The 8,703-nt window shown below is 46.1% G+C and overlaps 1 protein-coding gene across 3 annotated transcripts in view; it reads right to left on the bottom strand.

Moving 5' to 3' along the window:
* LOC105897231 (cadherin-10-like) overlaps positions 1 to 6,425 on the bottom strand; it is a 54,050-nt gene extending 47,625 nt beyond the window's left edge. For 2 of the 3 annotated variants that reach the window (XM_031583906.2, XM_031583908.2), the window contains exon 1: positions 5,980 to 6,424. The gene's annotated coding sequence lies outside the window, so the exon portion shown is untranslated. Of the gene's footprint in view, positions 1 to 5,970 lie in introns of all 3 variants that reach the window. The other variant, XM_031583907.2, reaches the window with a different exon arrangement.
* Positions 6,426 to 8,703: the final 2,278 nt, after the last annotated feature.

Raw genomic sequence — 8,703 nt, 5'->3', positions numbered from 1 at the left:
TTGTGAAACCTCAGAGGTAAAATGCAAATGTCCCATTGAAGTCAATAATGATGTACCACTGCCACAAGCATAGGGAACAATGACTAACTGTCAGGCTTTTCTGTCAGGCAGAAAAGAAAGAGCAAGCCGGCAGGCAGGTAGGAGAGAGAGAGAGGAACGAGAGGACAAAACCTGGCAGAAAGGAGAAGAAAACAAAAGACAAAAGACAGAGATGTGTGACAGAAGGAAATGAAGAGGAGAAGATGCTGAGCTGATTGTGCTGTACTCACCTGTAGGGGGCAGTCTATAGGCCTGAATATCCTACCCCGCCCCAACACACACACACACACACACAAACACACACACACACACACACACAGAGGGTAGATATAACAGAGCGAGACCTGCAAAATGGATTCTAGGTACAATTGCTGCAGCCATTTCCTCAGATAGAACACTGCAGGCAAAGAGCACAACAGTGAAGTGAACCTGGTCTCAATTCTATACTGACTACCTGTGAGGTGGTCTGCCCATTCACCGCACTGTATCTATTGGTCATTCCGCCTGACCATCTGTCAGGTTGTCTGACTTTAAAATTAGGGCCCTGTCTGTCTGTCTGTCCGTCCGTCTGCCTGTCTGCCTGTCTGTCTGTCTGTCTGTCTGTCTGTCTGTATGTCTGTGTGTCATAACTGATTTTCTGGCTCAGGAAGCACAGATGAAGTATTGCCATGTCTGCTAACAGTGCATATAAAATTGCTCACTCACACACACACACACACAAACATTTGGTTGCTTGTGCACTGTCTCAAACTGAGAGAGCAAAACACACACACACACACACACACACACACACTCAAACACACACACACACTCAAACACATGCTCACACACACACGCTGCTTCAGCAAGAGGGGGGCCGTCATCTGGCATCAGTGTCACAGCAGCAGGCAATAGAGCTGTCGTCTCCGGGTGGCACAGAGGCTGTCACACACACACACACACACACACACACAGACACACACACACACGGGGCAGTGACGCATCATCGCATCATTCAGCTGGAACATCTCTGCCGCCACCTGTGTTTCCCTCAAGTCACTCAACGTCAGCACGCAAATCCCCCTCCTACGCCATCTGTGTGTCCCGCAGACAAATGTCCCCTCACTTCACACATACACACACACACACACACACACACACACACACACACACACACACACACACACTGAGATCAGATCTAGTTCACTTATCTTAAGGTCTGTTTTTCACTGATTTATTCTTTCTTTTCCCATTTCTATTTATCTCAGATCTTTCCTCCCCCTTCTCTCTTTCACTCTCTCTCTCACTCTCTCTTTCTTCTTTCTACCTGCCTATCTCCCTTTCCTCCTTTCCTCAATGGCCTCAGTTTTGCTCTGAGCTCCTCCAGCATTTACATTCATCAGTAGCATCACCCCTCTGATTGAGGAGTCTCTGTGTTTATCCGTTTTCCGGCAGGCTCTTCTCTGGACGCCTCGCACAGGGGGCCTCATCAGGTTCAGTGCCAGCTAAGGGCGGGCGCAGCATACGGGTGAGTCATGACGGCTGCCCAGCCTGTCCGGTTTCAACCAGACGCTCTGCCCAGTAAGGAAGCGCCCGGCGCTTGCCAAGCGGCCCTGCACTTCTGACGGAGTGGCCCTCTGGCACATTAGCAAAACAAGGTGCCCCTGAGGTCGTGTGTGTGTGTGTGTGTGTGTGTGTGTGTGTGTGTGTGTGTGTGTGTGTGTGTGTGAGAAAAAGAGAGAGAGAGAGTGAGTGGGAGAAGGAGACAGAAGGCGAGGAGGCCTGTAGGGCTTGTTGCATCGTGTAAAATAAATAATAATAAGCTGCGCTCTTTCCATTTAAGCTATCTTACAAGTGACAAACTCATTGACGTGAAAGCGGCCTTGCAGTTTAGAGGCATGTCTGTGAGCGCATGTATTTGAACATGAATGCATATGTGTGTGCAGGTGCGCGTGTGTGTGTGTGTGTGTGTGTGTGTGTGTGTGTGTGTGTGTGGGTGGGTGCGAGTGGGTTAGGGGGTTACATGTGCTTCTCTCAGGCATGTGTGTTTTGTGTATGAGCGCCTGAGCTGAATCCCCCCCCCCCTCGGGCTGGCGACAGCATCTTTCTGCAGCTAAACTCTCTCCAGAGCAGCAGCACCCCAATCCTGCTGCGCTCCTGCAGCTATTTGAGAAGAGCTAAAGCCATGGAGCTGAGCCACGCGCTAAAAACAGGACGAAGGGAGGGAGGGAGGGAGGGAGGGAGAGAGAGAGAGAGAGAGTAACGAGTGAGCAAGGGGGAAAAAAAGACGAGTGTTGGCACAGTGCATTATTTATCTTTGGCAGCCACTTATCCCGAAATGGAGAGACATGAATCTGCTGATTTAACACAAGCCCTGGCCATGATCTCCAATACAGGAACAGTGTAGCCTTCTGTGTGCAGACACACGAACACCCTCAGACACACACACACACACACACACACACACACACACACACACACACACACACACACACACACACACACACTTCATATACATTACGCTCACACACACACACGCAAACGCACGCGTATTCACTCTCGCTCATACCCACACTAACACACACAGACACACACACACTCTCTCTGTCTTTCTGTCTCTCTCAAACACAGGCTCTCTCTCTCTCTCTCTCTCTCTCTCTCTCTCTCACACACACACACACATACACACACACACACACACATCTAAATACACACACTCCAATACGTGTGTTCTTTCTATCTCACCAACATGCACGCACACACACACACACACACACACACACACACACACGCACACACACACACACACATACCAATCAGCCCAGCGCTGTGTTCTCCCTCATACCCTCATTTCCCAGAATGATGTGGTTATGATAATGGTGCTCGGGCCCTTCTCCTCTGCTCAGACGGGTGGAGGGGGGTGGGGTGGGGTGATAATTGATTTGTCAGTGCTGTTTTCCATTTCATTACATCCCCCCCCCACATACAACAGAGATAATTACCCATTGTTAAATCAGGTGTCGACCTCCTCATACGACACTGCATTCAGCGGACAAACACACGTGGCGGAGAAATAATCACGGCCCGTCGCTGCCTTAATTGGAACCGCATGACACGACTCGGGATCTGAGGGCCTCTAAATCACTCGGTGTCTAACTCAGGTGCCGTTGCCAACGGCAGCAGTGCTCGCTCGGAACGAGCAAAGGCGGTGATTCACAGGAGTGTGTTCCATATTTCACTGTTTCATATTTTGTCATCGTTGATGTTTGACTTTGCGTTTCCAGGTTCACTTGGAGTTATAGCATTATATTTCACTTTTGAGATGAAAAGTTTGATATCAGCACCGTGCGAGTGTCTCTCTCTCTCTCTCTTGCTCTCTCTCTCTCTCTCTCTCTCTCTCTCTCTCTCTCTCTCTGTGTGTGGTCTGTGGTCAGGTGATTCCACAGTGTAGAGAAGTGCTCTAAAGATCTACAGGATTTCTCTATGTCATTCTCTACTAAATTCATGTGAAAAGTAACAAAAATATAAATAACAAAATGCCTTCATAACTGAGTACATCGACTCATACCTATGTCTATTGTACAGATGTTCAGTCCATTGAATCTATCCATAAACGCACTGAATAAAGGTCTAAAATCGCAAATGTAAATGCTCTGACACCTTTGGGTATTCCGACATTGACTTCAAAAGCATCAAAGAAGAGTGCCCTATTTGAGTCTCTCTCTCTCTTGCTCTGTGTGTGTATGTGTGCGTGCGTGTGTGTCTCTCTCTGTGTGTGTGAGAGAGTGAGTGTGTGTGTGTTGTGAGATATTGTGTGTGTGTGCACGCCTGTGTTTGTGTGTGTTTATGTGTGTGTGTGTCTGGTGTTGTGAGATATTGTGTGTGTGTGTGTGTGTGTGTGTGTGTGTGTGTTGTGAGATAGTGTGTGTGTGTGTAGGTCCCATAGGAGTTGCCGAGCAAGAAGGAGCCAGACGCAGGGGGTGCTTCTGAGAGCTCCGGATGCCCCGGTCTGACAGCCCACTGCTCGTGGGCGCTCCTAATTTGGCGAATCCACAATGGGAGGAACAGAAATATAAGGCAGAGCATCTGCAGCTTGTAATCACATCAGTCTGTGTAGCCTGAACCCACTACTGGCAAAACTCCAGCTTCCAGTGATGTCAAATGAGACACGTACCCACAGAGACAGGGCAATGAACCTGATGAATTATATATCTATGCTGTCTATGAGGGTTCTAACACAAAAGTACTATGTTATGTTATCACGTTGGGAGACGCAACTTCAATCGAAACTCGGAGGCGGGGGCAGCGAATGGAGGCGCGGGCTTGAAAACTTGTGTCTTACCTTTGAGCGGAGATCTAAACCTTTTGATTCAATTCCCCTCGCGTGCATGGTTTTAGATTAATCGAATAATTATGGTTTTGATATCTACATGTGATCCTTACGCACCCACGCGCGCACACACACATGCCATGCAGGAGCCATTCCGATTTCGCAGCACCTGCCGTGTTTCCCGTAGGTCTTTGATCACACACAGTTTCCGCCCTACTCCCTCTTGCTTTAATCTCAGCACTTCAAAACCGGAACGTATACCGAGCGCAGGATCAGATCGGTAACCCCCACCCCACTCCTCAACGCACCCCACCCACACCGCAGATGTCGCAAATGCCCGGGGCGACCTTTCAATCTTTCTAGGCGCTGTCATCTGCACGGCAAACTAAACGGTACGCGTTTATGCGTACAAAGCGCACTGGCAACATACATTCGCAACGGTCTCACAAGCACTGATGCGCATTTCAGATGGAGACAAACTGAAGAGATAATGTTGTTACAATGTCACACGGTAATATTTGGCGGAAAACTAAAGGTTTAGTCTACTTTTATTTTCTGGGCTACAGCTTGACAACACATTATTCATCCAACTCTAGCAACAGGACCTTGCCGACAGGTTCATCAAACTATAAATAAAAACCTGTTAATACAGGCAAGCAAAGGATTAATTGAAGCACAGCAATGAATGGCAGGGGTGCGTGTATTACGAGGCAACATAATCTGATCGCGGTCTAATGCTGGTCGAGCCATCTAAAGCGCAGGGTCAATAGGTGCCCTGTGTTACATCAATATTTGATGGCATCTTTTTAACGACGACTTCGGAGCTACGGCGATTCTGAACTCTTAAGTTGTGTTATCGACTGGCCTTGTCCATGCTCACCCCGAGGAAAACTCCCGGTCCCTAACAAGTCTCGCACGAGAAAGTCCCTTTGCTTTCCGATAGGCACCTACAGTGGCTTACGTTATGCCTCAGTGGTAAACCTATACAAATGGTTGTCCGAAACGACAGAGCATGTGGGGTGTCATTTTTACTCCGAAACCAACAATCATCCTCAAGTCAAAAGTAAAGAAAATAGAAAAATCAGAAGCTATTCAGGTCTAGCGAATTATCTGCGCATCTTCTCTGGTTTAAAGTCAATACCTTCTTGCAGCGTAATGCACCTGGACAAGCAGATGAACACCTTAATGCGGTATTGCAGTTTCCCACTGAGCCGACACACTGTATATCGGTTATTCGGAAGCATGATGTGTGTCCGCACGTTTTGCCTATTCAGCATCTCGCATCCATAACAGAGTAAGAGAGCCGGGGTGCAAATATGACATTGCCTCGGATGTGACAACTGAACACACAGTTCAGTAAACTTTGGCGAACTTGAGCTACTTGCCGCATCAGGCTGATCTTATAGGACAAACAAACAATGTCTCACAGTACCTCTGTTTACCCTGTTTACTTCACAAAAATGACGCAGTTGGTACATGTAAATAACCAATGTCTTCTTTGGTAACCTCTGCGCTACACTAAGACACCAACAGACAGCTTGATAGAGAGAGATCACCATTACAGCGTTACCGTCAACCGATAAAAACACGCAAAAATCTGTAAATGAGGATAAATCTAGCACCTCTCTCACCCTGCTGTGTTGTTTTGTTCAGAAGCAAATCCCTTGGAGCGGTTTCCCTGTGTGAGGTCAAGCAGGGGTGTATCCGTCCAGAACTGCTGCAGTCCGCGGTCGCTTAGGGTCCGTGTGTGAGCTGCGTCTCTCTCAGGCTGCATCAGCCCTGGCGCTGGGTGTCAGGAGGGGACTCGCCTCTGATTGGCTGCTTGACAGTCCCCGGGAGAGAGGAGAGAGTTGCAGCCAGTGCCTCGGCGCGCACGTAAACGAAGTGGGACAGGAGGTTCAGAGGTCCGGTGTGGTGTGGTGGGAGCGGGGACATACTGTACAATATGGTGTCGTTTCTCTCAGATTTGCCATGCTCTGATTCCAAGAAGCGCATATTTCAAATAGGCACGGACCCACCAAGACAGATAAATAGAAATGAACTAAAGGTTACCTCACATCATGTTCAGGTCAAAGTTTTTCAGGGCAAACAGCTCACTTTATTAAAATATGAATTATTTCTCTGTAAAAATCCAGGGTTATTAAATCATCAGAATGAACAATTGCATGTAGATGAAAAGCTTTTCATAATTTGAAGAACACGTTTCAGATCATGATGAAGTTCATTTTCTTATTTGCCATACATGAAAGTGGAAGTGGATCCATGTCCTTCTTTTAGCAAAATAATTGTTATTATACCTATTGTAAACAAATGGCTCGCTTTGAATGAGTTATTGCATGTGTACTGTGCTGTCAGTACATTTTAGCCCTCACAGCAGCAGGTAGGTCATATACGTAGCTGGTGAATTTGAACATCCAGTAATTGAGCAGAGAGTTTGTTTCACATGTTGTGTTGTTGTGTATGGTATATTGGTGTTGAGTGTTGAGGTGCTAAGGGTGTTTTGAGTATTGACTACTAGGTAGACTACTAGAGGTGCACAGAGCCGTCATTATTTGTAATCTGTATCTGTTCAACCAACTAAATCCACTGTCCCAGTATTTGACGGATCACAGGAAGAGGGCGTGGCTTATACTGAAAGTCACTTAAATCTGACCATTTTCTAACCTAATATTAATGACAATGAAATTGCTGTGCCTTCAAAACATCAAATTGGATTTAATATTGGCATATAATTAATTATGAAATATCCTTCCACATTCTCATTATGTACATGTCTCTCTCTCTTTTACTTTTTAAGTTTTATAAACTGTGTTGATACATGTTTCAAATCCCTGCCACTGCTTATTGTGGCCTTGCACAATTTGCAGATGACTTTAGTTGGACTTAGTTAACAGTCGTAAAGTAATCCCAGATAGCACTGTTTGTTTTTGGAGTATGTTTGTTTTGTTTTCTGGGCGTGCTGCAGAGTCCACTAACACCCTACCAGAAAATACTTGGTAGGGTGTTAGTGGACGTTAAGTCAAAATTCAATGAAACCTATGGCCGATACATACAGCATGTTTTACCTCTTAAATGGATGACTATTAAATTAAATATAAGATGCATATTTATATATAGAAAGTGGCTGATAGGTAGGCCTGGGAAAATCTGGGTAGGCCTGAGTGAAGCTCATCACTGCATGTTTTCTTCAACAGGCTTTGACATTAACAATGTGGTGACCGGTCTGCAACAATAATATTGTTGCTGTGTCCTACCTAAAAAGCAACACTAGAGGGAGCCCACACATTCATACTATACAATTTACTATAGTTATGCAGAGGTACGAAGTTACAAAACATCATAATAAAGTTCCGTTTATTATACAGCTGCTTATGCAATTGTTGAGTTGGTAAAAAGTGTCACCAAACTACATTACCTACTAATAGAGACCACAATAGTTCTTCTCCAGATGATTGGCTAGCTAGCCGTGGAACATAACAGGGCTCAAGGTGATAACAAATGCTGCATAACCCTTGTTAGTGCACTGACAGGCTTCCAACCACAAATTAAATAACCAATACAGAATGTCACAATTCAGAACTCCCTTGTTCACGGAAGCTGCAATCATAACCATGCCACGGTGGACCGGACTAAAGAAGGAAACTGCATTAGCTTACCTAATCGGTCCTACACAAGGTGGAATCGTTGAAGTGGTTGATTATGACATTGTCATCCAAAGTGTTTGTTAGTTCTCTTTCTATTTCTCTTCAGTCCTACAGACATGTTTTTTTTTTTTTAAGAAATTGGGTCAATGATAGCTTTTTAGCCATAGTTGCACTTGACCATTGACAAGTAGCTGCTATGTGAAGCCCTCTGCACGAGTTAAGGTTAACATCATGTAGGCTAGGCAGGTGTAGTCTAACGTTAGGCAACAAATGTAAGAGGGGAAGTTCAGTGTGCGGATAATAAATGTTCCCATTGAAAAACATCATAGCTGTTGGCCAAAACCCCAGGCCTTTAGCACAGGCTGCCGGCCAACACTTCTGATTAGTGAGCCGGAGGGCCTGGGTGAGTCCTGGCTTTACCTCTACTGGGGTTTGGGCTCGGCTGCCTCACAGATTCAGTCACAAACGGTCCTCTCCTCACAGGCCTTCAGGAGAAGACCCGTGAAGCGACATCATCAACATCCACATCCGCAGTCCATTTCCCAACAGAAGGACATGCTTTTTTCATCCCCAGGAATGTATGCACACAATCATCTTATTCCAGATGGTCACAAAAGCCTCCATGTCCACTCATTGTCATAATGTCTGGATCCCCAGCTGACGAGGCAGTTTAGTCATGTTTTACAGAACAGGCATATTGAGAGCGTGAAT

The sequence above is a fragment of the Clupea harengus genome, chromosome 17 (assembly GCF_900700415.2).
Source record: "Clupea harengus chromosome 17, Ch_v2.0.2, whole genome shotgun sequence".
NCBI classification, from domain to species: Eukaryota; Metazoa; Chordata; class Actinopteri; order Clupeiformes; family Clupeidae; genus Clupea; species Clupea harengus.
The sequence above is the reverse complement of the archived record's forward strand: the minus strand, read 5'-3'. Positions and strand labels throughout refer to the sequence as shown.